This window comes from Ambystoma mexicanum, chromosome 10 (genome assembly GCF_040938575.1).
Source record: "Ambystoma mexicanum isolate Mex_15411 chromosome 10, UKY_AmexF1_1, whole genome shotgun sequence".
Taxonomy (NCBI): domain Eukaryota; kingdom Metazoa; phylum Chordata; class Amphibia; order Caudata; family Ambystomatidae; genus Ambystoma; species Ambystoma mexicanum.
In genome coordinates, this window is record NC_090932.1 from 1,455,719,123 (window position 1) to 1,455,746,091 (window position 26,969).

Below are 26,969 nucleotides of genomic sequence, written 5' to 3' on the forward strand. Positions count from 1 at the left end.
TCTGCTGCTGTGATCATCTCTCATCTCCCCGCTCCGGACACTTCCTCAGCAATTTCGTTCCTCCATCCGTCTCCGCTCAGGATGTTCCTAATGAAAAAGAAGTAAGACAAGTTAGAACAGAATGCTTCTACGAGCGCATCACAGACATTATACTAACGGGCAGAAAGACGTATCCGTTCCCATACTTATGAGCGCACTGTATGCAGCAAAGACATTGCAGATCCAAGTAAACGCTTACCTCTAACGCATCAAGCGAAAACACTAGGAAATACTCATCCGAGCATGCCGTTCGCAGCAAACAGAAGACATTAACAGCCTGCAAACAGAACTCACTGCAGCAGAGCTCATGCTCAGAAAACTTGCATTGTACCAGCAGTGTGAAAACAACCAGAAGCAACTCCAAATCAAAGACAGTAGCAGGAACAAGCATCCTTAAGCCACAGCTGGCCTGGGCTTAAGATCCAGTGAAGGAACTGGTTAAACACAATATACCTGCACAGAACATAGCGCCCCTGCAGGAACCGCAGGATGGAGAGCTCATCATTTTAAACCAACAGGTGAGCTGAACCCCCAGAAGAGTCCCAGGTGCCAAGGGAAGTTGGGAATAGAACCAAAGGTCGCAGGGAGGTAACACTCTTCTCCTTTCTTCACGATACACCCCACACCTACTAGGTGCACCTTCTCAGAGTCAACATACTCTCCAGGTGCTCCCGCAGAGACAAGGTAAGCGCAACACGTGTCTGGCATGGCAGGAAGTGAGGGAGATGCTGAAGCTCCCTGTCCCTTGGTTAAAGGAATCCACCCAAAGGTGATTGGCCGACTGGCTGTCCTTGGAGGACAGCCACCCTGCTGTGAGTGACAGCTGGACTGCGAAAGAATGGGAAAAACCTGCATAAAAGATGAGGTCTTTTGCTTGGAAGGCAGTGTCTACCACTGGACGAAGGAATCCGAAGAAGAACTTGGAAGAGATAGATGCCTGCTGCAACTTCGGGACAGTTGGTTTGCCCGGTGAAGCCCTGCTCCAGTGCTGAAGCTCCAAATTCACCTCGACTAGAGAAGCCCTGCAAAGGACGACGACTTCCCTTGGGTTGGTGAGGCTAATCGGCCCCAAAGGGAACTGGTCTGGACATCCTCTCGGAGCTGGCTGTACTTCCATTGCTGCTGCAGGAACTGATTGCCAGGGAGAGGAACACCAGGATCGAGTGCATCATTTTTAAGTCTGACCCGAACTCCAGGAAGATCCTCCGGACTCCCATAAAGCATGACTGACCAAGCCTGAGCCACCTCAACAGAATGCTGGACCCCAGATGCAAGGAAAGTCCATAAGGTATCAGAGAACCCTTTTGGTGCTATTCACGAGAAGCTGAAACCGCAAAGTGCTGCTGATCTGAAGTTTGCCCATTGCTGCTGCCGACCTTCAAACCGTAGTGCAGGAGTCCCCAGACGTCCTCCCTCTTGTCCCTACGACTGAGGCCCAGGAACAACAGGATCTGCCATACTACAACTGGAACAGAAGCCAGCTGGGACCAATTTCTTCAGACCTAAGGTGCTGTAAATCAAGGGATACTTACTACTTGTTGTGCAGCCTTGCTAGCTCCCAGTTGAGACTTGTCTTGGTTGTTTTCGCAGAGTTGCTTGCAGCTTTGCCCCTCACAAGCCTCCCAGCATGTGGCCTTACAGTGATTTCATTTTCTACAAAGACTTCTAATACATTGTGCAAGACTTTTTTTTACCTACCTGCAAGAAGTGCTTCAGCTCACCTAGACTTTTGCTCAACTAACATTGGCTGTCCTGGCTCCCTGCGAGAGACTTCTTACCTCTGACTTTTTTGCTTTAACTACCCCTCAACAAAAGTCACACATTAGATGTGGAAAGGGTTAATTTACTTTGTATTAGAGGGTTCATAAAGTACCTATCTGCTGAAGAATATTTTTTAACCATTGTTTTATTCCCCCATCTTTCTTTTTTGACACTAACCTCAGTATTGCTTTGAATGTGCCAGTGATATATCGATGTCCAGTGTCCTAATTATTTAAGTCACCTCAGAGTGTAGGACTTGTGTGCGTCATCCCAAATGGCCATCTACTGATTTAAAGAAACTGTGTGTATATTGAAGTATATTTTGGTGTTACATATATTTGCTCTCTTCTGAAGAAGGCTTCTACAACTGACTGTTACATTAATAAATAATTGTTTAATCAAGAAAGCTTGAGAGTAAGTGTTAATTTGAATACCTTTCATTGTGAATCTCTGTTATAGCCCTACAGCTCACATTGACCCCTCTTGCGATACCCCTGGCTGCTCAGTCACTCTACCAACTTGTGTAGTACATGCTTATACCAGAGGTTGGGTTAACCATTGCCAAGAGTACAAGTCTGGTGCAGTCTCCCACAGCGTACTGCATGTAATCTTGCCTACCAGTCCACGAACCATAGTGTTTCCTCACCGGAGAAACCAAAGCACCCCCGAAAGGAACACTCATCGAAGCCCTTGACGACGCACCCTTCTGGCTTCGTCAACAATTACAAGACAGTCTACAGCCACAACTATGTCGACCAGACCATCGTCGACGGTTGCTTTGTCATCGGCGGCAGTGGGCTCATCTTCATCGACGGAGCGGCCACTTGCTTGGCGACTGCTTCGTCGACAAGCAAGGTAAAGCCGATTGTGAAACCTGAAGCAAGGGTTTCGCTGCCACCAAGACCCACGGCTACTGCTTCAATTGCCACTACCCAGTCATGAAAGGTGCTGATCTTGTCTATGGCCCGAGGGAAGTGGCTAGACAAGGAGACCAGTGTACAGAGAGCTCAGTTGATGCTTTGGCCATTGATACTAGCTCTGACAACAGATGGTATGAGTGCTTGGGTGCAGATGGATTCGCCAAGGCATACAAGCTCGTTGTGGCACACAAGCATTCATCTGGCGGGCCCAGGGGCACCTATACAAGTTCCAAGAGATGTCCTAGGACATCTTAACAGTGCTCAGTTGTCTGGTCTCAGAGCTACAGAAGCGCCTTCCACCCATAGCGGCCCTGTCAGGGATCGCCCCTAGGTGCTGTCATGATTCCTGCCCCTCATGTCCCCAGCCCTCTAAGATGTCAGGCTGGAGCCAGGCCACGATCACCTACATGGCCCTCAAGGGCCTCTCCATCCCTCCAAAGACCCACTTGGTCAGACTTGGCGCTTGTGGCACCAGACTCACTCACTCCCATAGGATGACATTGGGGATTGGATGTATAGTGCATTGATGGGGACAAGATGGATGCCCCCCACATATTTCGGTTCCCAGAACTGCATGTGCAGTCTAGTCTTTTGGGTGTGGTTCAGCCAGAGGCACCTGGGATACCCAGAGACTATTTAAGCCATACCCAGGCTGAGAAACATGCTTTGCGTTTTCTGCACCTGCAGCGGGACACTCACCGTGTTCGGATCGGTCTCCAGTAGGCCTGCATCTTTCTTCTGTGCTCAGCTCCTGCAAGAACAAGAACACCGTTAGGAACAGCCTTACCTTGCGGCGCCTCTGCCCATCAGTCATCGCTCCTTCTGTTCTGTGGGCATCTTCGGCGGTGTCATTCCCATCCCGGAACGCCGCTTCCTAAGGAAAGGGGAAAAGAACAGAAAAAAGGCATTAATAAGCATTCTGCAAATCTTCGCTTATTTTTAAATACTGTACGAGCTTCAAACGCTTACCTGAATCCCAGCCGTTCTGGGGGAACTCTGTCTCTGGAACTTCTCATCCATCTGCAAGAGGGAAAAGACACTCCAGGTTGGCGTGGAAACATCTAGCGGCGCCGCATACCGCGCTTACCCACCGCATTTCTTCTTCATAACCGGCATCCACGCTGAAAACGTTGCAGCACCTAAAAGACACAGAAAAAGAACTCAGTTCAATGCAAATACGAAAGGGGTGCATTGTGCCTCACTCACTCACCTTAAGCGCTACTCATCTCAGCAGCACGGTGCCATCCCCGGACGCCGGCCATCATCTAAGGAAGGAAAGGAACGAAGTTGGAGAACTGTTCAAAAGACTCATTAAACTTACCTGTCGGACTCTTGCCAGTGAAGTAACTAGGCAGCAACGAGCCCGCATATTAACGCGCCCCTGCGCTGAAGGCAGGATGGAGAGCACACTATCTAAGAAAGCCAGGCCCAGTCTCCAGTCGAATAGCCTCCAGGGAAGAGTTCAAGGTCTTAAGAGGTCAGAACAGGCTGAGTGACGTCCCCGTGGATACCAGGTGAGCGTTACAGGTACAACCTTCGAAGACATGCACACAGGCATCGCTTTGCTACGCCAAGGTGACCACCATCACTGTTGCCTGTTCCAACACCGCCAGGCGATGCGCTGCTCACTGATACGGTAACAGACACTGGCACAATGGACACGGATGATTTAGATGACTTTGTTCCAGCCGATATGTAGCCAGTAGGTGCGGATGATACCCCCAGAGCTTCACCTCCAGGTGAAGTCTGATCATTCCATTTCATGATGTAGAGGGCATCTGCCCTATTTAATCTGGTACCAGATGAGAAAAGGAAGAAAGGTTTCCTTTACCAGAGATGTACTTCAACCAGGAAGACTGTGTTATCTGTCCCGTTGCTGGACGAGGTATGGGAAGAGAGCCTGGCCTTACTGAAGTCCCCAAGCTGCGCACCGGCAAAGTCGGACCGGCTAGAGAAAAAATACTTGGTGCCGGATTCAGCCCCCAAATGTCTCCACTCGCAGCCATCCCTGGATTCAGTGGTTTCGGCTGCAGCGAGCACAGGGTCGGCAAATCCGTCCTCAGTCTTTGGTCCCACCCGACCAAGAGTGGAAGAAGCGCTTTACTGACACACCCATCATCATATATACTGCAGCGTCCACCATCAAGGCTTCCAACGCAATAGCCATCCTGGCCCGGTTTGATTGGGAGTTGTGGACAACAAGAGGACAGAAGCTCTGGTGCCATTTCTGTGGGGATAGGTGGCCTCCGATCATGCCATTACTGTTCCTATGGATGGCGTGGATTCCGCTTTCTGCCAAATGGGGAATGGCGTAGCGCTAAACCGTCAATTTTGTCTAAAGGCTCCCAATTTTATGCCCGACGTTCAGGCCAAGGTAGTGGATATGCCTTTCGACAGCGATAATCACTTCAGAAACGGAGACTGCAAGGTCCCTAGGAACTATGCTGCAGTGCTGCTCTTCTTCCTTTCTGTCCTCCAGGAATAAGTTTCGAAGTTCTTCAAAGGGATGCACCTCCACTTCCAGTCAGCCTTTCCGCTCCACAGCGCAGCAGTCATTCAAAGGTCAGTCCCAGGCCTTCGCTGGGGGCTTGCAGCACGATCTGCTCCCTCAAGGAAACCCCCAAACAACAAAGCAGGCCTGACTTGGCCCAGGCCCCCACATCCGCACCCCAGTGGGGAACAGCCTGTCAAATTTCATCAACGCTTGGAAAAACATCAACACAGACTAGTGGGTGCTGGACAATATGCAAAATGGGCACACGCTGGAATTGGAACGGGAATGCCCTCGTATCCCACCCGTAACAAGGGATGAATACACTGCCCAGCTGCTCTGGGAAATGCATTCCATGCTAGAAAAGGGTGCAATAGATCAATCCTGGACGTACGCTGCCTCAACAAATACCTAAGGTCCCAAAAGTTCAGGATGGTTACGTTGCAGCAAGTGCTCCGCCAACTGGAGGAAGGGGACTTCATGACTCTCAACTTGGAAGATGCCTACTTTCACATCCCCAAAGCCAAGTGCAACTCTTGCTACAACTCTGACCTAGTCACCCTCAAATGCAAGTGTAGGGTGGCTGAGAGGATATGGCGGACATCTTGTGCATCCTCTGACAAAATGTCCTGCTTCCTGCTCCAAAGGCAATACCGGCTCTCTGTCGGCACTAAGAAGAGAGCCCACATCCAAGCCGCGTACCTGCAGCATCTAACAACTCGACCAAAGTCTTTAAAATATTAAAGGAACTGGCCAATCCTGCTGCAGTCTCTACTTCTCCTATCCCCTCCCACACCCTCTGCACAGCCCTGGCCTCCTATTTCATCTCTAAAACCCAGTACATACTGTCCACTCTCTCATCCTCTCCCCTCTTCTCTCTCTGCTACCTCTGGCACCCCTTCAGCCACCTCTCCCTCTTTCTCTTCCTTTCCTCTGTTTTCCCCGGATGTGATTTCTAGACAAGTTCGATTTATGAAAGTCTCGTCAAAACAGGTTCTTCCCTGCTTGGCCAAAACCATTAAGGACCATAAGAACACTCTTGTTACTGCCCTGGCCGACTTCTGCAACCACTCGCTCGCCACTGGAGCCTTCCCCTCCTCTCTGAAGCACTCTTGTGCACCCTCTTCTAAAGAAACCCACTGCTGACCCCTCCTGCCTGGCTAACGCCCTATCTGAATCACGCCTTTTCTGGGACAACTACTGGAAAAGCTGGCAATCTCCCAGCTTAATCTTCACACTGACTGATGGTTGTCTCCATGACCATCAGTCTGGCTTCACAGCAGCCAGAAGGACGGAAACTGCTCTCCTGAACATCCGTGAAGACCTGTTCTCCAACCTTGATTCTAACTTTACCTCTGTCCTCATCCTTCTTGACCTCTCCTCTGTTTTCGATACGGTAAACCATAACATCCAGATCTCCCGCCTCCACGAGACCCTGGGCATCACAGATCAAGCCTTGGCGTGGCTAGCGTCCTTTCTCTCCGACTGTCATTGCCAGGTACAACTTGGTTCCTTTCTCTCTGCTATCACTTGCTCTACTTGTGGTGTACCCCAGGAATCTAATCTATCCCCCTGGTGTTTCAATGTCTACATGGATCTCTCTTCTGCCTTTGATACAGTTAACCATGCCATCCTGCTCAACCGCCTCTGTGGTAATCTAGTTATCACTGATCAGGCCCTGGGCTGGCTGACAACCTTCCTCTCCAACTGACCCTCCTAGGTCTAACTTGGGTCCTTCCTGTCCTTTATCTCACTCTCCACTTGTGGTGTTTCCCAGGGGTCTAACCTCTCCCCCCCAGCTTTTCAACCAATACCTGGCACCCCTCGGCCACTGCATTGCTGCTCTCTGCTCGAATATCCAGTGCTACGCGGATGACACTCAGCTTGTTTTTAGGCTCCGCTCTGCCACCTCTTCTCCCTCTCATCTGTCTGCAATCTAGGAGTGGTGTGCCACCAATGACCTCTGCCTAGTGCCACAGCACTCCTGCACCTTCCTTTCTGGTCACCCTCTGGCTGGCCTCCCTTGGCCCACAACCTGCGCCCACCTGTGAGGCTAAGAACCTCGGGGTCCTCTTCGACTCCATGCTTTCTTTTACTCCACACATCTGTCTCCAAGTAGTCCTACTACCAACTGCTCCTCCTCAGAGGTTTTCTTCCTCCCCCCCACCCCCCAAAAGCTCACTGTCCCTAGAGCTCTGGTTTTCTCTAGGCTGGAATATTGCAACAGCCTCTTCCTCAATCTGCCTGCTACTACTCTCCGTTCTCTGCAACTCACCCAGAACAGGACTGTGAGACTTGGCCTTGGCCTCAAGCCCTGGGATCGTATCTCTCCAGCCTTGAAATCTCTTCACTGGCTCCCAGTGGCTGTATTAGGTTCAAGACCGCCTGCATTGTCCACAAGGCCTTCTGGGGCCTGGGTCCACAATAACTTCAACACTCACTTGGGAAATACCTTCCTACACAAGCTCTTCGCTCCTCTACCTCCAACTCACTCAGGGTCAGTCCCTTTGCCATGCAACAAGTTGATGGTAGATCTCTTTCTTCGGCTGGGGCCTCCCTCTGTAACAGCCTCTCTGAAACTTGACGAGAACCATCTTCGGTTCTGGAAGCACCTCAAGACCTTCCTCTTTACATGGTGTTTGTCTCAAATTTCTTTCATGAGTCTGTGTTCCTAGTAGCGATCACATCGGCCAGGCGGATCAGGGAAATTCATGCTTTCCTGCAACGTCCCCTACTTATCGTGGCAACCTACTAGGGTGGTGCTGCACACTCACCCCTCCTTCATGGAGAATGTCCCATCTGAGTTCCACTTCAATGAACCTTTGGTACTTCCCGTCTTCTTCCCGAATTTTGTTTCGGCTCCTGAACGGTTACTGCATACGCTGGATGTTGCTTTTGCATTGAAACTCTGTGGCCCGTTCAAAAGACTTCAGAAAGACTTTTCTGCTCTTTGTGAACTGTTGGGCCTGTGAATCAAGGGAAGGCCCTGTCAAAGGCCTCCCTATCCAGGTGGCTCTCTGGCTGCATCATGCACTGTCATCTGGCCGACAGACCCCTTCTGGGCCGTAGAGAGCCCACTTCACCAGAGCCATTCCTGCTACGACAGTGTTTCTGTCTTGGGTTCCCCTGCTGAACATTTGCATGGCTGCTATGTGGAGATTGATGCACATCTTCATGAAATTGTACTGTCGACAGTTATTCCAGGGAGGCATCCAAAGTCTGCCAAGTAGTGCTGCACAACCTGTGTGTTTGAGGTAAGGCGATTGCAGGGGTAAGTGTTGCACTTCTGTTGAGCCTTGCCACCTCCCTTGGTTGTGAATATGTTACTGCTGAATAATCTTATTCCTGAGCATGTGAATCCATGCCAGACCCCATGCTGGAGAAGGAACAAGTTACTTACCTGTAACTGTTTTTCTCCAGCATGGATTCACATGTGAACCCTCCCTCTGTACTACACAGTTTTGGTAGCATGTTGAGCAGCCAAGCTTATCTCAAGAGGGGTCACAGTTTCTATCAGTAAAGACCCTTTTGGGATGGCCCACAGACACGACCTACACCCTCGGGTGACTTCAATAGCTAGGGTGCTGGGGACATTAACATCTTACTGTTTGCATAAGAATACTGTTCGAAGTTGGTAAAAGGAAAATATTATTAGAACAAACAAGAGACCACAAATATTCTTAAGCAGGCAAATACTTTTGGATCCCCCTAAGCAGAGTCATTCAGTATAATGGGCTAAGCCAAAGTCAATGGGCAAAAGTCTTATATAGGATGAAGCACTTCGGGTAGGTAAGTAGAAAAGTCTTTGCACAATGTTTTAGAAGTCTTTGAAGAAAAGAAGAATCAAATGTAGGGCCACAAGCCGTTAGACCTGTGAGTGGTAGAAGATGCAAGCAACTGTGCAGCAAGAGGTAAGTTCTCTCTGACTTTTTACAGTACCTTTGGATTGAAGAAAAAGTGCAGCAGGTGACTTCTGTTCCTGAGCAGCTCTGCAGAACTCACTGTTCCTGGGCCTTGGTCGTGGGAACAAGAGGGAGGACTTCTGGGGACTCCTGTACTGCAATGGGACGGTCCCTGCTCTCAACCGGCAATCTTCAAATCAGTGGCTGTTTAGTGTTTCAGCTCCTCGCGTCAACCGCAACTAGCAACACCGCAGTTCTGGGTTGTCGAGATGGGCTTTCCTTGCTTCTGGGGTCCCGCACTCTGTTGAGGAGGCTCAGGCTTGGTCAGTCCTTCCTGGGAGTTCGGAGGATCATTCAGGACTACACCCCATGTGGGACCTCAATTTAGTGTTGGGCGCCTTGGTGCACAAACTGCTTGAGCCAGTGGAGTCCTGGACATCTGGCTGGTCACCATTAAAACAGCTATGTTGGTGGGCTTCACCTCTGCTTGCAGAGTCAGCGAGATCCAGGCACTGGTGGCTTCAGAACCCTATACTACTTTTCACAAGGATAAGGTGGTCCTGATTACACACTCAACATTCCTACCTAAGGCAGCCTCTGCTTTCCATCTAAATGAGGATATAGTCTTGCCTATGTTTTTTGCCATCCCTATAGTGGGTCTTGCACTGTCTGGATGTCAGCCGCGCTCTGATATTCTATCTGGACAGGACCAAGGGCTTCCACAAGTCAGACACCCTGTCATCTTTGGGGGTCAAGGCTGAGTTTTCAGACATCCAATGCCTCTATAGCAAGGTGGATGGTTTCGGCCATCAAGGAGGCCTATGAAGGACAGCACAAACTGCTTCCAGCTAACATGCATGCCCATGCTGTCCGAGCCAAAGCCACGGCCATTGGATTCCAGCGGCAGGTACCATTGCAGGTAATCGGCAGGGCAGCCACCTGGGCCTCCCCTTCGGCTTTCTGTAAGCACTACTGTTTGGACGCTGGCTCGAAGTCAGACGCGGCTTTCGGACAGGCGGTTCTAAGTAATCTGTTTTCTTAAGGAGGGTCTCCTCTTCACCCTGGGGCTACATTCCGTTATAATCGCCCATGCAGTGTGGAGGAAAGGGGGACGGGACATGAGTAATAGATACTCACCGTAATGACTAATCCCCTCTTAGTCCATAGTCCCCTTTCCTACATATGTCCCTTCTTCACACCCCCCCCCCCTAATACTGGTGTCATTAGGCATTGTGTTGACGCATCAATGGAGACTGAGGAGTGCCGCCGGTGGGGCTGAGTCGGGAGTCCATGTTCCCAGTGCTGCGTACCCTAGCACCTCTAATTTTAAAGGGGAAGAAGGTTTTTACTGGTGAAAAAAGTTCTGTCTCCCTTCTCTAGCGAGGGACGCCCCTGCAGTATGGAGGAAAGGGGACTAAGTACGTTAGTCACTATGGTGAGTACCTATTAATTATTTATTCAATGCACTTCCTATGCCAAAAAAACGACCTTACGATGTGCCCCGCTGTAGACCTGTGCCCTGCAACACCTATGTCAAGCCACATAAATTGTGCATGACAACACTACAGAAGTAATCCCACTGTTAAAGGGGGGGACTACATGGCAACCTTGGATATAAAAGATGCATACTTTCATATTTCAATGTTCGCAGTGCACAGAAAATTCTTGCGATTCAAAATAGCGACCCAGCACTACCAATTTAAGGTGCTACCGTTTGGCATAGCCTTTACTCCAAGGGTGAACACCAAGGTACTGGTGGTAGTGGCAGTGCATCTACCCACGGAGTCAATCCCAGTGTACCCTTACCTGGACGACTGGCTTATCACAGGGAAGAACCCCCAAATTGGCAAGCAAAATGCCCAAAGAACAATCAATCAATTTACTTTTTCGATTGGGTTTCTCAATCAACATGAAAAAGTCAAGCATTGTACCGAACAAGACCAAACAATTCCTAGGAGCAGTCATAAAAACAGAAGAGGGTCTAGTCTTTCTGTCAAACGGAAGAGTACAAAAAATACTGCTGCAAATACCTCAGTAGCTAACTGGTCACCGGATAACCGTACACAAAGCAATGTGCTTGCTCTGGATCCTGGCATCATGCGTTTATCTTGTCCCACACGCATGATGGCGCATGCGCCCAATGCAAGAGTGGTTGGCGAAACCGTGATCTCAAGCAAGTGGTCAGTGGGACGATCTAGTGGTCGTTTCGCCAACACTTGTACAAAGTCTTCACTGGTGGACAAGAGAGAACCTGTCAAAGGGGAAACCCTTTTACGATCCGGAGATTACAAGCTGTACTAACTACAGAAGTGTCCCTGTCAGGGTGGGGAGCACACCTCCTCCACCACACAGCTCAGGGTCTCTGGTCTCACTCAGTGGTCAAGAATCATATCACTCTGCTAGAGCTTCTGGCACTCTTCAGAGTGCTTCGAGCGTTCTAACCCCACCTGTTGAACCCGTCAGTACAGATCCTAACAGACAGTACGACAGCAATGTTTTACATAAGCAAACAGGGAGGGACTTGTTCGCCAAATCTGTCCAGGCTTGCCCATAAAATTTGGACATGGGCACTCAGAAGGAACATTTACCCGTCATCTCAACATGTTCCAGGGGATCTCAATTCACTAGCAGACGCGTTAAGAAGAGATCCCCCTCCCAGAAGAACATGAATGGTGTCTACACAGAGAAGTCGTAGAAGACATCTTCTCACAGTGGGGTTTCCCCACTACAGACCTATTTGCCACAAGCGAAAACAGGCAATGCCCAGGATTCACATCCAGGCTGCCTCAGCCACACTCCAAGGGGAACGCCCTGTGGATGAACTGGTCAGGGATGTTTGCCTACGCTTTTCCACCAACCCCTCTCATGAGGAAGGTGGTCAACAAGATGCACAGGGAATCGATGACGCTCATCCTAGTTGCTCCCATATTGGCGAGGCAGCCGTGGTTCCCACACTTACGCAGAGTAGCGGTGTGCGAACTCATCAGACTCACGTGCTGGTACAACCTAATGTCCCAGCACCAAGGTCAAACAGTGCATCCTCAACCCAGCTCAATGAACTTGGCAGCATGGCTCCTGAAGTCATAGAGTTTGGACATCTCAACTTACCACAGAGATATGTATGGACATCCTAAAAGAATCTAGGAAACATAACACGAGGCACTGTTACTTTGACAAATGGAAAAGATTTCTTATCTGGTGCCAGAATAAGCGAATCAACTCGGTTGATTGCACTCCTTCCAACATTGTCACATACATGCCTCACCTGCTGGACGCAGGGTTGGTATTTCTCACTCAAGGTACACTTGGCGGCGCTGTCTGCCTACACCACCTCCCATAACAAGGTTTCATGCTGGAAAGTACCAGTGGTTAAAGCCTTCATGGAAGGGGTAAAGAAACTCCACCCTCCAATTTCAAACCCACCACCAGGATGGGACCTTAATGTGGTGCTTGCTAAGCTCATGGGCCCACCCTTTGAACCCATGCATAAAGCCAGTCTCAAACACCTGACCTATAAAACTGCCTTCTTGGTAGCCATTACATCCATAAGAAGGGTCAGTAAAATTCAGGCTCTGTCAGTGCAGGATCCTTCCTTTACTGTTCATAAGGATAAACTGGTTCAACGAACACACCCTAGGTTCTCACCTAAGTTCATTTAAAAATTCCACGTTAACCAGTCCATTGAGCTTCCGGCCTTCTTACAAGAACCCAAAAGCTCTGCTGAGGTGAAACTACACACTCTAGATATGCGAAGAGCGGTCCTCTACTACGTAGACAAGACCAGGCTGCTAAGAAAAACAGACCAACTATTTTCACGAAGCTACAGGCAGAGAAGGAGATCGCGTCTCTAAAGGTGCCATCTCCAAATGGATTGTCAATTGTATCCAACTATGTTACTCCCTTTCTGAAAGAACTATGCCTTTTTACCCTCAAGAGCCCAGTCTACTAGAGGCACTGGAGCCACTCTGGCTTTCATTGCAAATGTACCCCTTGACACCATTTGCAAAGCAGCTACATGGAGCTCTATTCTCACTTTTACTCAGCACCACTGCATTGACACTCATTCCAAGACAGATACTCAAGTGGGACAGGCGGTTCTAAGACATTTATTTGCTCATGACCCTTCTCACATCCCTCCTTCTTCTAATACTGCTCGCTAATCTATGCACAGCATGTGATCTAATCAGATTCCACAAGCCTCAGAAGGGATGCATTACTCACCGTAATCTTATTTCTGATGCTTGTATCTGCTTGGCTTCACATGCGCCCACCCTTCCTCCCCTCTGAAAGAAGGCGCATGGATGCTTGTAGTTTTTTCTTTCTGCTTGGATAATCTGTACTCGCGCTACTCCTCATGCTACCTCATGTCAGAAAAAATACAATTTTACGCTTTTCCCCCCAACTCCTCTCATGTGGAAAGTGCTGAACAAGTTACACAATGAACCAATGACGCTTATCCTAGTTGCTCCTATGTGGGCAAGATAACCATGGTATCCACATCTGCGCAAACTGGCGATGTGCAATCACATCAAGCTCCTGTGCCAATACAACCTACTCACCCAGCACGAGGGACTAACAGTGCACCCACAACCACACTCAATGAACTTGGCAGCATGGCTCTTGAAGTCCTAGAGTTCGGGCATCTCATTCGAGGGGATTGGGTCCTCCGACGTATTCCATATCTTTGACGGTAATCACCAAAGCTGTGCTGGTTCGGAAAATTTTCGGCGTCTGCGTCCTACGTCGATGACGTCGATGCGCTGTCCCCGAGGACCTCCTCTGATGGCCGACGTCACCCGATGTGATAAGTAGGACGCACGACGCCCATAGCCTCAGTTGTAGTTTTTTCCGCGAACATGTTCGCTTCGTGAATCTCGGTACGCCTCGACTCTTTGGAGTTTCTGTTGTAATCTTCTCGGTTCTTTGAACCTGTTCGGTTTTGTGAAAAAGCCTGTTCGTGACGATGTCTACCTCGTCTTCAAACCCGCGTCTGGACTTCAAAAAATGCGGGGCCTGTGGGTCCAAGATGTCGGTAATGGACTTGCACGACGCCTGCCTCTGGTGCCTCGGGGAGGCCCACGACATGGACGACTGTGTGCGGGAGCGCAAGAAGTTGTCGGTAGGTAGGGTGTCTAAGCCCCGGAAGTGGAGGTCTGCGGGGCTTTCGACGGATGAATCGAGAGGCGACTCTCTGCTTCATCATCAGAGGTCCAGTGGGTCTCCTTCCAGGAGTCGGTCTCGCCACTCCTCTGCCTCTTCGAGGCATTCCCGGAAGCGCCGGCATCGGTCGCCTTCCCTGTCCTCTTCCGAGGACTCCGCCTGTCGGCGGGTCGCTTATCCCACCATGCAAGCGACACCAGAGGAATGGGCTTCCTTCGGGAAGAAGATGTTGGCGATTCTCGAATCGCAGGGCACCGGTCCATCCGCGCCTCCGAGTGGGGTCGGTCGTGATCAGTCGAGAGACACCGCTCGCACGCTTTCGGGCTCCGGTGGTCGGCACGGTTCGCAGGAGAGATCCTGCTCGGACAAGGGTAACCGTTCTCGCCATGCCCGTTCCAGGTCCCGGTCCTCGACGCGCTCGAGACCCCGTGATCCTGTGCAGTCTCGAGGAAGACGTCGATGCCTGTAGCGCCGAGGTCTTTGACGGCGTCTCTCTCGGCTCCGCCTCCGAGGGGGTCGTCAACGCTGTCGGCGCCTAGGTCGTCGAAGGACACGCTCAGAGCTCTGGCCTTGAGGCCTGTGTCGATGCTGGCGGCGCTGCGGCTGACGTCGACGCCTATTCTCTAGACGCCAGCGCTGATTCGTTCAGCGCCCCCAACGCCTTTCGAGGCGGTGGTGTCGGAGGGGCCCCGTGGCACGGGGGAAGCCCCTAGAAAGGCTCTGGCTAAGGTCATGCATAGCTTTGGTCCCCAGGTGCCTTCCTCTCACCGCCTGGAGTACATTTCAGAGGATGATGAGGGCTCTGATGAGGGCTTGGTTCCGGATATGGTGCTGTATGAGCTTCTCTTGGGCCATAGCCAATTTGAAGACCTGAGGCAGTCACTGCATGATGCCAGTGGACTGGACACCTCTCCGGAGGTGGAGTTTTGTAGGTCTCAGCCTGGCACTCATACCGATTCTTCGTACGGGCGCCTTATGTCTCGGGTCAACGAGTACTTTGAATGGTCGCCTCCCCCTCGATCTTGGTCCCCCCACTGACCCGGTACTGCCGTTTCATATGGCTCTGCAGAGAAGGGTGGTGGCGGCTTGGTCTGCTCCGGAGAGTCTCCCGGCAGTGGGCAAGTCTTTGTCGCGAAAATACCGTCCAGCCAGTTGCGACCCCTGTTACTTGTCCAGGCACCCAACTCCGGAGAGTATGGCGGTGCAGGCGGCTACGGCCCCAGGAAAGCAGGCGGCGTATCCTACCATCCCTCCGAATAGGGACGAGATACGTTTTGATGGCTGGGCGAAGAAAGTGTTTTCTTCAGGGGGTATGGCGCTTCAGGCAGCCAACTCCGTATGTGCCTTGTCTCGTTTCACACACTCTGTGGAACTGTGTTGCATTAGCGGCTGAACATATTCCCGAAGGGGACGAATGGGATGGTTTCCTTGCTATGGTCCAGGATGACAAGGATGCCATGTGTGAGGCCGTTCAGTCGGGTTTGGACATGGCAGATTGTGTCAGCCGGTCAATGGCGGCGAGCACCGTAATACGCAGGTTTGCGTGGTTGCGAAAGTCGGGGTTCGCTCCTGATGTACAATCCCGGCTCCTCAACATGCCCTTTGACGGTGAACATCTTTTTGGCAGCAAGGCTGACGGGAGCCTTGAGAGGTTGCAGACCTCCAATGCTGCAGCAAAGTCGTTGGGCGCTGCAGTTCGACAACTTCCGCCTTTTCGTCCTAGGGGACAACAATGGAGGGGAGGTTCCTTTCGTTATTACTCATCCTTCAGTAAAGCGAGAGGAGCTGTCAGTCAAAGAGGCCACCGTAGGAGTACCAGAGGTGGAAAACAGGGTACTGGAGGTGCCAAAGCCGCTCGGGCAGTAGGGATGTTACTGTATTACTTATACCGTTAAAGATAACGTGAACCACTTAATTGAACAATAACCGTCACATTGTTTATACCGGTATACTGTTCATACCGTTAGGTGTGCTTTTCAATCTGATTTGGAAAGGCTACAGTAAGCAAGTGCTGCACAGTCTTGGTATTGCACTGTTGGATGTGCCGTCTGCCAAGTAGTTTCAGTTGGAGCAGTTTTTAATGCCATTCCATAAACCACACGTGCCAGACACATAATCAATATGTCAGCAATAGGAAGAATAAATACAGTGTCAAGAAGGAAAAGGGTTTACTTTGGGTTGGCGGCTTTGGGGTTTATATATTTATAATGGGTAATGTTTTCTAAACATATGACAATGGGGTATTTCCCTGGTTCTATCATTGAATTTACATATATAATAAGTCACACTGCGAAATGTACTCATCTCTGTGGGTATTCCCTGCTGCCATACCAAAGGGTAACATGTCCGTGATTACTGAACACCTTTTGGCCCACAAGTAAAAAGGCTGTAACGTAAAGGGTGTGCGCGTGTATGCGCACAAGCGTATACTACCATCAGACTCCACTGGTCTGTGGCATGCAGGTTATCAAGATGGCAACATGTTCATCTTCACCAGTAGCCAGTGGGGGAGCTAAAAGCCTAAATGACCACTTAAGAAAAGCTATTCAGTTTGCTTTGCCAGTCGCAGCAGGGCTCCCCCACGCCCCCCCCCTCCTCCTCTCCACACGTGTGTTTGGTGGAAGTAAGGGGTGGCATTTCAGTGGAAAGTATTTTGAAAGGCCCAATTCTGGCCCTGGGTGCCTGGTTTTGTTTGCGATGAAAAATCTGACAATTTATGACCTTTTAGAAATTATTTAAGATTAGATAACTCCAACTGCTATACCGCGATAACCATGATATACCGTCATTTGGCAAGAAGGTTATTATACCGTCATAAAACTAATACCGTGAAACCCCTATCGGGCAGTTGCCTCTCTGCGCTCGGGCAACGCCGCAGCCGCTACCACTCAGTCATGAGGCCATGTCCCATGGTTCGCTGGTTGGGGGAATGCTGGCACAGCATCTTGTAGAGTGGCGTGCCATTACTTCATATGTGTGGGTTCTGGAGATCATAACCCACGGCTACTGTCTTCCCTTTCGGCAGAGGCCTCACGACAATCTTTGAAGAGACCGGATCCGCTCCTTGAGCAGGAAATTCAAGCCCTGCTGGAGAAAGGCGCCATGGAACTGGTGCCTGTAGCGGAGAGGAACAAGGGATTGTATTCCCCTTATTTTTTGATTTCGTAGAAAGACGGGGGAGGGGGGTTGAGACCCATCATGGACTTGCGCAGTTTGAACATACTCCTACGGAAGGACAAGTTCAAGATGGTCACTCTCTCTCAAGTCCTTCAGGCCCTTCAACTTCAGGACTGGTTGGTGTCTCTCGACCTCAAGGACGATTACTTCCATGTGCCGATCCATCCCAAGCACAAGAAGTACCTGAGGTTCGCGGTTGGCGACTTGCACTTTCAGTTTCGGGTCCTGCCATTCGGATTGACCTCCGCCCCGAGGGTTTTCACTAAGCTCATGGTGGTGGTGGCAGCGCATCTCAGGAAAGGGGGGATTCATGTCTACCCCTACCTGGACGATTGGTTGATCAGGGGGAGCTCTCCTGAGCAAGTCCTGGATCATCTGTCCGTCACCTGCCACTCCCTTCACAAGCTGGGCTTCTCCCTCAATTTAAAGAAGTCCCATTTGACACCTACACAGCGGCTCAAGTACTTCGGTGCAGTGCTCGACACATCCCTGGGGCTGTGTTTTCCTCCCCAGGTGAGGGTTCTTCACATTCAGCAGATGGTGCACAAGTTTCATTCTTCTGGTGCCAGAGGCTCGTCTGCGGATGAGATCTTTGCAGTGGGCACTCAAGATGCAGTGGTCACAATCTTCCGGCAGGATGTCGGACTCTGTTCAGGTTTCGCCCTCGGTCGCACAGGACCTTCTGTGGTGGGCCGTCGAAGGCAATCTGATGAAGGGGGCTCCGTTTTGGCTTCCCTGGCCGGAGGTGACGATCGTGATGGACGCATCCCTCACGGGATGGGGGAGCTCATTAGGGATGTAACGGTATAACGGTATACCGTTAAAGATACCGTGAACCACTTAATTGAACAATAACCGTCACATTGTTTATACCGTTATACCGTTAAGTGTGCTTTTCAATCTGATTTGGAAAGGCTGCAGTAAGCAATTGCTGCGCAGTCTTGGTTTTGCACTGTTGGATGTGCCGTCTGCCAAGTAGTTTCAGTTGGAGCAGTTTTTAATGCCATTCCATAAACCACACGTGCCTTACACAAAATCAATATGTTAGCAATAGGAAGAATAGATACTGTGCCAAGAAGGAAAAGGGTTTACTTTGGGGTGGCGGCTTTGGGGTTTATATATTTATAATTGATAATGTTCTCTAAACATATGGCAATTGGGGATTTCCCTGGTTCTATCATTGAATTTACAAATAATAAGTCACACTGCGAAATTCACTCATCTCTGTGTATACTACCATCAGCCTCCATTGATCTGTGGCATGCAGGTTATCAATGTTCATCTTCACCAGTAGCCAGTGGGGAAGCAAAAAGCCTAAATGACCACTTAAGAAAAGCTATTGTTTGCTTTGCCAGTTGCAGCAGGCCTCCACCCCACCCCCTCCTCTCCACACGTGTGTTTGTGTTTGGTGGAAGCAAGGCGTTTCAGTGGAAAGTATGTTGAAAAGCCCAATTCTGGCCCTGGGTGCCTGGTTTTGTTTGTGATGATACATCTGTCAATTTATGACCTTTTAGAAAATATTTGTTAAGATCAGTTATCTCCACCTGCTATACCGCGATAACCATGATATACCATCATTTGGCAAGAAGGTTATCATACCATCATAAAACGAATACCGTGACACCCCTAGAGCTCGTGCAACGGGATGACAGTCAGCGGTCGTTGGTCTCCGTCGGAGTCCAGACTCCATATCAATCTGGTGGCGCTGAGGGCTGTCAGGGTAGCCCTGAAGGCTTTTCTGCCGACTGTGCGAGGAAAGAGTGTCCTGATCCTGACGGACAACACAGTGGCCATGCACTACCTCAACAAAAAGGGGGGGCAGGGTCACTTCCTCTGTGCAGGGAGGCGATGCAGCTCGAGTTCTGGGCCATCCAGCAGGAAGTTTCCATCTCGGCTGTTCATCTGGCCGGAGACGACAACAAGACATCAGATGCTCTGAGCAGGCAGAGCACAATCTCGTGGCTCAGGAGATTCTCCTGTAGATCTTCACCCTTTGGGGGACCCCTCAAGTGGATCTCTTCGCCTCCAGTGTCAACCGGAAGTGCGAAAGGTTCTGCTCGTGGGAATTTCCTCCAAAAGGAGCCTTAGGAGACGCGTTTGTGGTGGAGTGGTCATTCCCACTGCTGTACGCCTTTCCTCGAGTCCCCGTCATCCCGAAAGTACTGCGAAGGTTACTGAGGTTCGGTTCCCAGATTATCCTCATTGCTCCGGCGTGGGCCCGGAGGACGTGGTACCCGGACCTTCTCGACTTGTCCATCTGCCCTCCACGTCGTCTTCCCTACCGAGATGATCTGCTCTCACGGGAGGGGGCGGGGTCAGGTTCTCCATCCAGAGGTCAGAGCCCTCAACCTTCACGCTTGGCTTCTGAAAGGTTGAGGTATAAGGATTGGGACCTCCCTGAAGACGTGTTGGAGGTGTTGCTCTCGGCCAGACGGCCGGCAACAAAGTCTCTGTACGTTGCCGTGGGTGTAAATTCTGCGACTGGTGCAGAGTTAAGAATGTGGATCCTTTTGAATGTGACATTCCCATGGTTCTGTCTTTTTTGCTTTCTTTGGCCCACAGGGGCTTGCAAGTGGGAACCATTAAAGGTTACCTGGCGGCGCTGTCCATATTTAAGCGCTCGTCTGAAGAATGTTCCTATTTTAAGATTCCTTTAATTTCTCAGTTTTTGAAAGGGCTCACTAATGTGTTCCCTCTGTCACCTTTTCTGGTGCCCGGTTGGGATTTGAACCTTGTTCTCAAGTTTCTTATGGGTGCTCCGTTTGAGCGTTTGCATTCATGCCCTTTGAGACTGTTAACTCTTAAAACAGTATTTTTGGTTGCGGTCACTTCCGCTCGCAGAGTGAGCGAGTTACAGGCACTTTCAGTTAAGCCACCCTTCACTGTGTTTCATAAGGACAGGGTTGTCCTTAGAGTTCGTCCTCCTTTTCTTCTGAAGGTGGTGTCGGAATTTCATTTAGGCCAGAAGGTTGTTCTTCCGGCATTTTATCCTCATCCACATCCTGGTAAGGAAGAGGAGAGGCTCCATAGGCTTGATCCCAGGAGAGCGTTAAGCTTTTATATTTCACGCTTGTCCCGGGTCAGAGTGGACGATCAGCTCTTTGTTGGTTACACTGGAAAACGTTTGGGACAGGCTGTGACGAAACAGACTTTGTCTCGCTGGATTATTTTGGCTATCCGAGTGTTACCGCTTGGCGGGTAAGGACCCCACCGGTCGGCTTACGGGCCCATTCTACCAGGTGTATGGCTGCCTCTACTGCCCCGCAGAGGGGTGTTCCTATTCGCAACATCTGTGATGCAGCCCCCTGGGCTTCGGTACATACTTTTGTACGTCGCTATTCCCTCTGTTTCATCCGGGGGCATGATCTGGCCTTAGGCAAGGCGGTCCTTTACTCCGCATTTGATTTGGCATGCTAAATGTCTGTTTTCTAAATTCTTTTCCTACCTCCTTGCATTGGTACTGCTTTGGGAGTCTGTCATAGATTTGGAATACATCGGAGGACCCAATCCCCTCGAAGAACAAGTTACTCTCTTACCTGGTAACGTTCTTTCGATGGGATGGTCCGATGACGTATTCCGTATCGCTCCCTCCCCCGCTACAGAATTTCTTATGCGATTGCAGCTTACGTTTCCGCAAGGCTTTGTGTCAGATTTGCAGAAGACTGGTGGCACGCGTTCTGGGAAAAAACTACAACTGAGGCTACGGGCTTCGTGCGTCCTACTTACAACATCAAGTGACATCGGCCGTCGGAGAAGGTCCTCGAGGACGGCGCATCGACGTCCTCGACGCAGGACGCAGACCCCGAAAAAAGTTTCCGAAGCAGCACAGCTGTGGTGATTACATGTCATAGATATGGAATACGTCGTCGGACCATCCCATCGAAAGAACGTTACCAGGTAAGAAAGTAACTTGTTCTTTTCTGGGGGACAGTAGTCGCCTCAGAAATGGAGTCAAGGGAAGTCTCAAAGACAACACTGTGCCACGGCACTGAAGGTGCTGTGTGACACACAAAAAAAAGAAGGGGGCTTCTGAAGTGGTGTACTTCAGAGTTCACAATCACAAAAACAGGTAGAAACACATACCAAAACCCAGGTAACAGTGGGGGAAAAGCTCACTCTTACCAAGTGGAAAAAAATAAACTCCAGAAGTCCAGCAAAGCTGCTGGGGGACTCACTAGGTGAGGGAAATTAGCCATACATGAGAATGCGCCCCAACAAGGACTGTGCGTTCCGTAAGAACATGGCCAAACGGACAATGAAGGATCGTCCTACTCGGCTCACCAACAGTCTGGAGGGGAAGAGCCCAGCAGCGGTTGAGAAGATGAAGTCGTCTGAGCGGTCTTCTAAGACCTTTGAGAGCGCTCCGCCGACGGGGTCCTAACAAAAGGCAAAGAACTGTGAGCACTGATCGGTCTGGCTCCTCGGCTGCCATGCAGGGCGCATTATCACCTACGCCATCAACCACGAGCCAACGCTCTGGCTTGGTGAAGTGAAAGTCGGAGAACCCGGGTAAGCTTCAGGAGAAGCCCCGGTCGATCTTGACAGACAGCTGAGGGAGAGCGAGGCGGAAACCCTCCCCCCAAGGTGAAGGCCTCGGGCACACCCAAGGTCGTGAAGGCCCTGATTCACCCGGCTAAGGCCTCGATTGAGTCGTGGCGGCCCTGGCGACACCTACGGAGGCTTCCCCAGTGGACACGGCTTCAGGGGCTAGAGTTTCCCTGCCACCCCTGAGGGAATCTTCTTTTCTGCCTATCAAGAAGACCCCGTGAAGTCCCAGCCGGAGAAAGGGGGGGGCCTAGTAGCCATAACCAACACGGATACCACCTCCGAGGATGAGTTGGCTAGCGTCCAAAGGATCCTGGACAAGAAGTTTGAGGAATCTAGGGCACACAGGAAGGATCCCGACGAAGAGAGCAGCGGGGAGCCGACGAGGAAAATAGGGCCGCGCAGTGCCCCACACCTCAGCCGTCGGTCCCGTTGCAGCCGGTGCCCGTACCAGGGGACAATTCAGGAGCTATCTTGATGGCTATACAGGCCCTGTGTATGGAGATAAGGACAAGGATGCCCTTATCCCCCACCAACGACCCAGCGGAGCCTGGACCGTCGGGGAGCCCACCTAACAAGCAGAGACGAGTCCATCCTCCTCCCCCTTCCAGCCTTCACTCCATCCCCTCCTCTGAGGGATGAGACAGGAATGGAGACTGCGACGACCCGGACGGTCGACGGTGGTGACGTCGGAATGGGCCTCCCATCACCACCTCGTCAGACCTTTCCCTCTCCACCCTCAACGAAAATGCTCCTTCCACGCCATGATCGCCAGGGCATCTGAGCTCTTCCAACTCTGCCCGAAGAACAGAAGGAGGGCTTCCTCTACCAACGACAGGAGGCCAAGAGGTAGACTGTCCTCTCAGTCCCGTTACTGGACGACATCTGGGACAAGGGGCTGGCACTCCTGAAGAACCCGTCCACGTCTCCTGCTAAGAGTCCGGTATGAGAAGTAGTACCGTGTCCCGGACTCCGCCCCTATGTGCCTCAGAGCACAGCCGTCCCCGTATTCAGTGGGCTCCGTGGCGGCCAAGAAGAAATTGCCGACTGCGACGCCTCAACTTCTGAGGGGAAGACGCTGGACACAATGGGACGACGGGTCATCTCGTCAGCGGCGACGACGATTAAAGCGACCAACACCCTTGCAATTGTGGCACGCTATGACAGGGAGCTGTGGTTCAAGATCGCTCCCCTCCTGGGCTTCTTCCCAGACAAGAGGGCTGAGGCCCTGGAAAACCTACAGGAAGGCGAGGTGGCTTCGGACCACACCATTACGGTGGCCACGGACATTGCTGACACAGGTTTTCGTCAGTTGGGCAACAGCGCTTGCCTTCGTCGGCATGGTTGGCTCAAGGCCACCGATTTCTGCCAGGACATGCAGACCAGGGTTCTGGACATGCCCTTCGACGGGAATAACCTGTTCGGCAAGACAGTGGACGAGTCACTGCAGGCCATCAAGGCGGACACCGAGACGGCTCTGGCCTTGAGCGTTCTTCAACGACAGCTGTCCTTTCAGAACTCGAGAGGCAAGCAAGGTGCCTCCAAAGGATTCGGTGGAGGTCCCTCGTTGTACCGCCAAGCGGCCCGCTCTTCGTCGCAGGAAGCCTACAGAGGACGCGGCAAGACCGTAGGATCCCGTCGTCGTCAAGGAGGCCAACGCAGCAAGTCTGCGACGAAACGGCAATGAACCGGCCTTGGCGCCGGGCCCCCACCCGAGCACCCCGGTGGGAGGCCGGCTGGCGAAATTCGTCAACGTGTGGGAGTCCATCTCCACCGACCGCTGGGTGCTAGATGCCCTGGCCCGCGGGCTCACTCTGGAATTTCAAAAAAGGTGTCACCGTATTCCACCCGTGGCCAGGAAGGAAAACCACATCCCACAACTGCTCCTGGAGGTACGAGCGATGCTAAGAAAGGGAGCGATAGAACTCTTCCCAAAGAGGATCTGGAGTTTACTCGTGGTACTTCATCGTCTGGAAGAAGACCGGCGGTTGGCAACCCATCCTGGACCTTCATCGTCTAAATAAGTACATCAAGTCCCAGAAATTACGGATGGTCGCCCTCCAGCACGTGCTGGGACAGCTGGAGGAAGGCTACTTCCTATCGTTGCTGGACTTGGAGGATGCCTACTTCCACATCCCCATTCTAAAAGGACATCGAAAGTTCCTACGATTTGTGGTCCAAGGGCGACACTATCAGTTCAAGGCCCTTCCCTTCGGATTGAAGTCGGCGCCCAGGGTGTTCACCAAGTGCCTAGCACCACTGGCGGCGTGGCTACGCCTGCAGGGGATCCACATCTACCCCTACCTGGACGATTTGCTCATCCAAGCAAAGTCAAGGGAACTCGCCGTCGATCACGCAGCGAAGACCATCTACTACTCACGGATCTGGGATTCTCGATCAACTTTGCGAAATCCCACTTGGTACCGTTGCAAGACGCCCTGTTCCTGGGAGCCAGACTCCACACAGTGGCGCAGTTGGCTTCGCTGTCGGAGGAGAGGACGAAGGCCATCCTGGGCAAGGTACAATGGCTGTTGACCATGGACACGGCCAGGGTGAGATCCATCAAGTCCCTACTCGGAATGATGTCCTCGTGCATCTACCTCGTGCGACTATGCACAGCGTTGAGAGTGCAGTTCGCCGGCAGTCCAGCAGCAGACTCGGGCCCCATCCGAAGGTTGGGGTCTTGTGAGTTTTTTTTCCATTTCTTTGTTTAATTTTGTTTCTTTTGCGCTCCGAGCGCATGTTGTTTTTCCCCCTCCCCCCTTCCCCACCCCTGCAGCCACTTCCTGGTCCACTCCTCCCTCCCGCCTCCCTCTTAACTGACCCTCCTGGGCAGCCCCCCTGCCTGGCAGCCCCCACGGCTAAGGGCCCCACAGGCAAAGGGCGGCTCCTGTTTGTGTCTGCAGGTGTCCGCAGGGGAACGCCAGGCGCCTGCCCTCTCCCTTCGACCTCCTACTCGCCGCTCACTAGCTGTAATCCTCTGCTCTTCTACTTGCAAATTCCGCCTGCCTTATTGCCGCACTGTGAAACCTAGGCCTTTTTCTCCCGCTCTAGGATTCTCAAATTTAGATTTGTCTTCCTTCCTAGCTTGGTATGTATGGTGCCTTTCCTATGCTCGCCCCCCTTGTGCCGTTGTCTTGTTCCCACTCTCTCGTGCGCACTTGCCCCTCACTGTCTTGTCTGTCTACCCCTCTGACCTCCCTCCTACTCATGGTGCTCTCTGTCTCCCCTTTCTTTTGAAACTGTTTCTCTATTGACTATCCTGCACTCCTCACTAAGCCTGGTAGAAAAAAGTTTAAAAAGGACAACCTGGTCTCCAACCCAGGCCTCCCTATCGCTGACACCTACATCAGGGACTCCTCCAAGGAAACTCTCACCGACATCCTCTTTGTCGTTCCTTCACCTGATCTATCGACCCCCCCATATGGTCTCTGTGCTCTCTCCTTTCTCCTCTTCTCCCTTTAATGGTGGCACCCGTTGGGACGCCCTCCTGGCCTCATTCCTATCCTCTAAGGTCATCATTAATGTCTACTCTAATGGGACTGTCTTGGTCCAAGGCCCTCAGGCCAACCTTCATCTCTTTGATAGACGCTTTCCACGCCTTATCAACTTCCTTTCTTGTCCTGCTGTCCCCTCCCCCCTTTTCTCGGCTACCTTGCCTTCTACCTCCCTCTCTGCCCCCTCTCGGGCGCTCTCTAAACTTCCGCAGGGTGTACCTCTGATCTGTACCTCTCCCCGGAAGTCTTTCAAGGGGGACAACCTTCTCCACATTGCCACTCTTAACTCCTGCTCCGCTGTCAAACACTCCTGACATCTGCCGCCATCTTGAAGAACTTGACCTAGATGTCCTCAGCCTCACTGAGACATGGCTTACGGCCAACTCTGTCACCAGCTTTGACACACTCCTACCTGATGGCTACAAGATTCTCTCTGCGCCCAGGCCCAACTGCTCTGGTGGTGGCATAGCCCTTATCTTCCCTGAGTGGATTCCTGCCTCTGTCATTCCTACGCAGGCCTACTCCTCTTTTGAATGCCTCGTCTGCAGGCTCTCTCTCTCGCCAAGCCATTCCCTTACTGTGGCTACTATCTATCGGCCACCTGGTCGGATTTCTTCTTTCCTCTCTGAGTGGGCGGACCTCTCCTCCTCACTCCTGGCCTCAACCACCCATCTCCTCCTTCTTGGAGACTTCAACATCCACCTGGATGCCTCCTGTTCCCCCACTGAACTCTTTCGCGACCTCTGCGACTCTCTCACACTCACCATTCTCCCCTCTGGCCCGACTAATTCTGGAGGGCACACTCTCGATGTTCTGATCTCTTCAGACCTTCCCCTCTCTGTCCCTCTCTCCACTCCTCTCTCCTGGAGTGATCACTTTCTCCCCTCCTCCCAACTCACCTTCCCTACCCCTCAGGCAAAGCCACCTTCATCACTGCCACCCCCCTTCTCGGTCATCCGACCCATGAAGCGCGTGTCAGTTGAGGCTTTCGCCACCACCTACTTACTCCCGAGCCCCCCCTCCCCCTTCGGCTGGCTCCCACCATGGCACAGCCCTCTCCACTCTGCTATATCTGATACTCTTGATATCCTTGCCCATGTCATGAGAATCTGCCTGAAGCCCAAAGCCAAATGTAACTCCTGGTATGACTCGGATCTCGTCACCCTAAAACACAAGTGCAGGGTGGCTGAGAGGAAATGGCGTGCTTCATGTTCATCCTCTGACAAACTGGCCTGCCGCCTGCTCCAAAGGCAATACCGTCTTTCCGTTCTCACCAAGAAGAGAGCCTTTGTCCAAGCCTGCATCTCTGCCTCATCTAACAATTCGGCTGAACTCTTTAAAATCTGCAAGGAACTGGCCAACCCTGCTGCAGTCTCTACCTCGCCTGTCCCCTCCCATGCCCTCTGCACGGCACTGGCCTCTCACTTTATTTCTAAAACTTAGGACATCCTGCCATCTCTCTGCTCCTATCACCTCC

General features: G+C 51.5%; 1 protein-coding gene across 10 annotated transcripts in view; it reads left to right on the forward strand.

Moving 5' to 3' along the window:
• The window catches only part of ATXN2 (ataxin 2), a 2,542,428-nt gene that overhangs the window by 959,326 nt on the left and 1,556,133 nt on the right, over positions 1-26,969 (forward strand). The window lies entirely within an intron of this gene.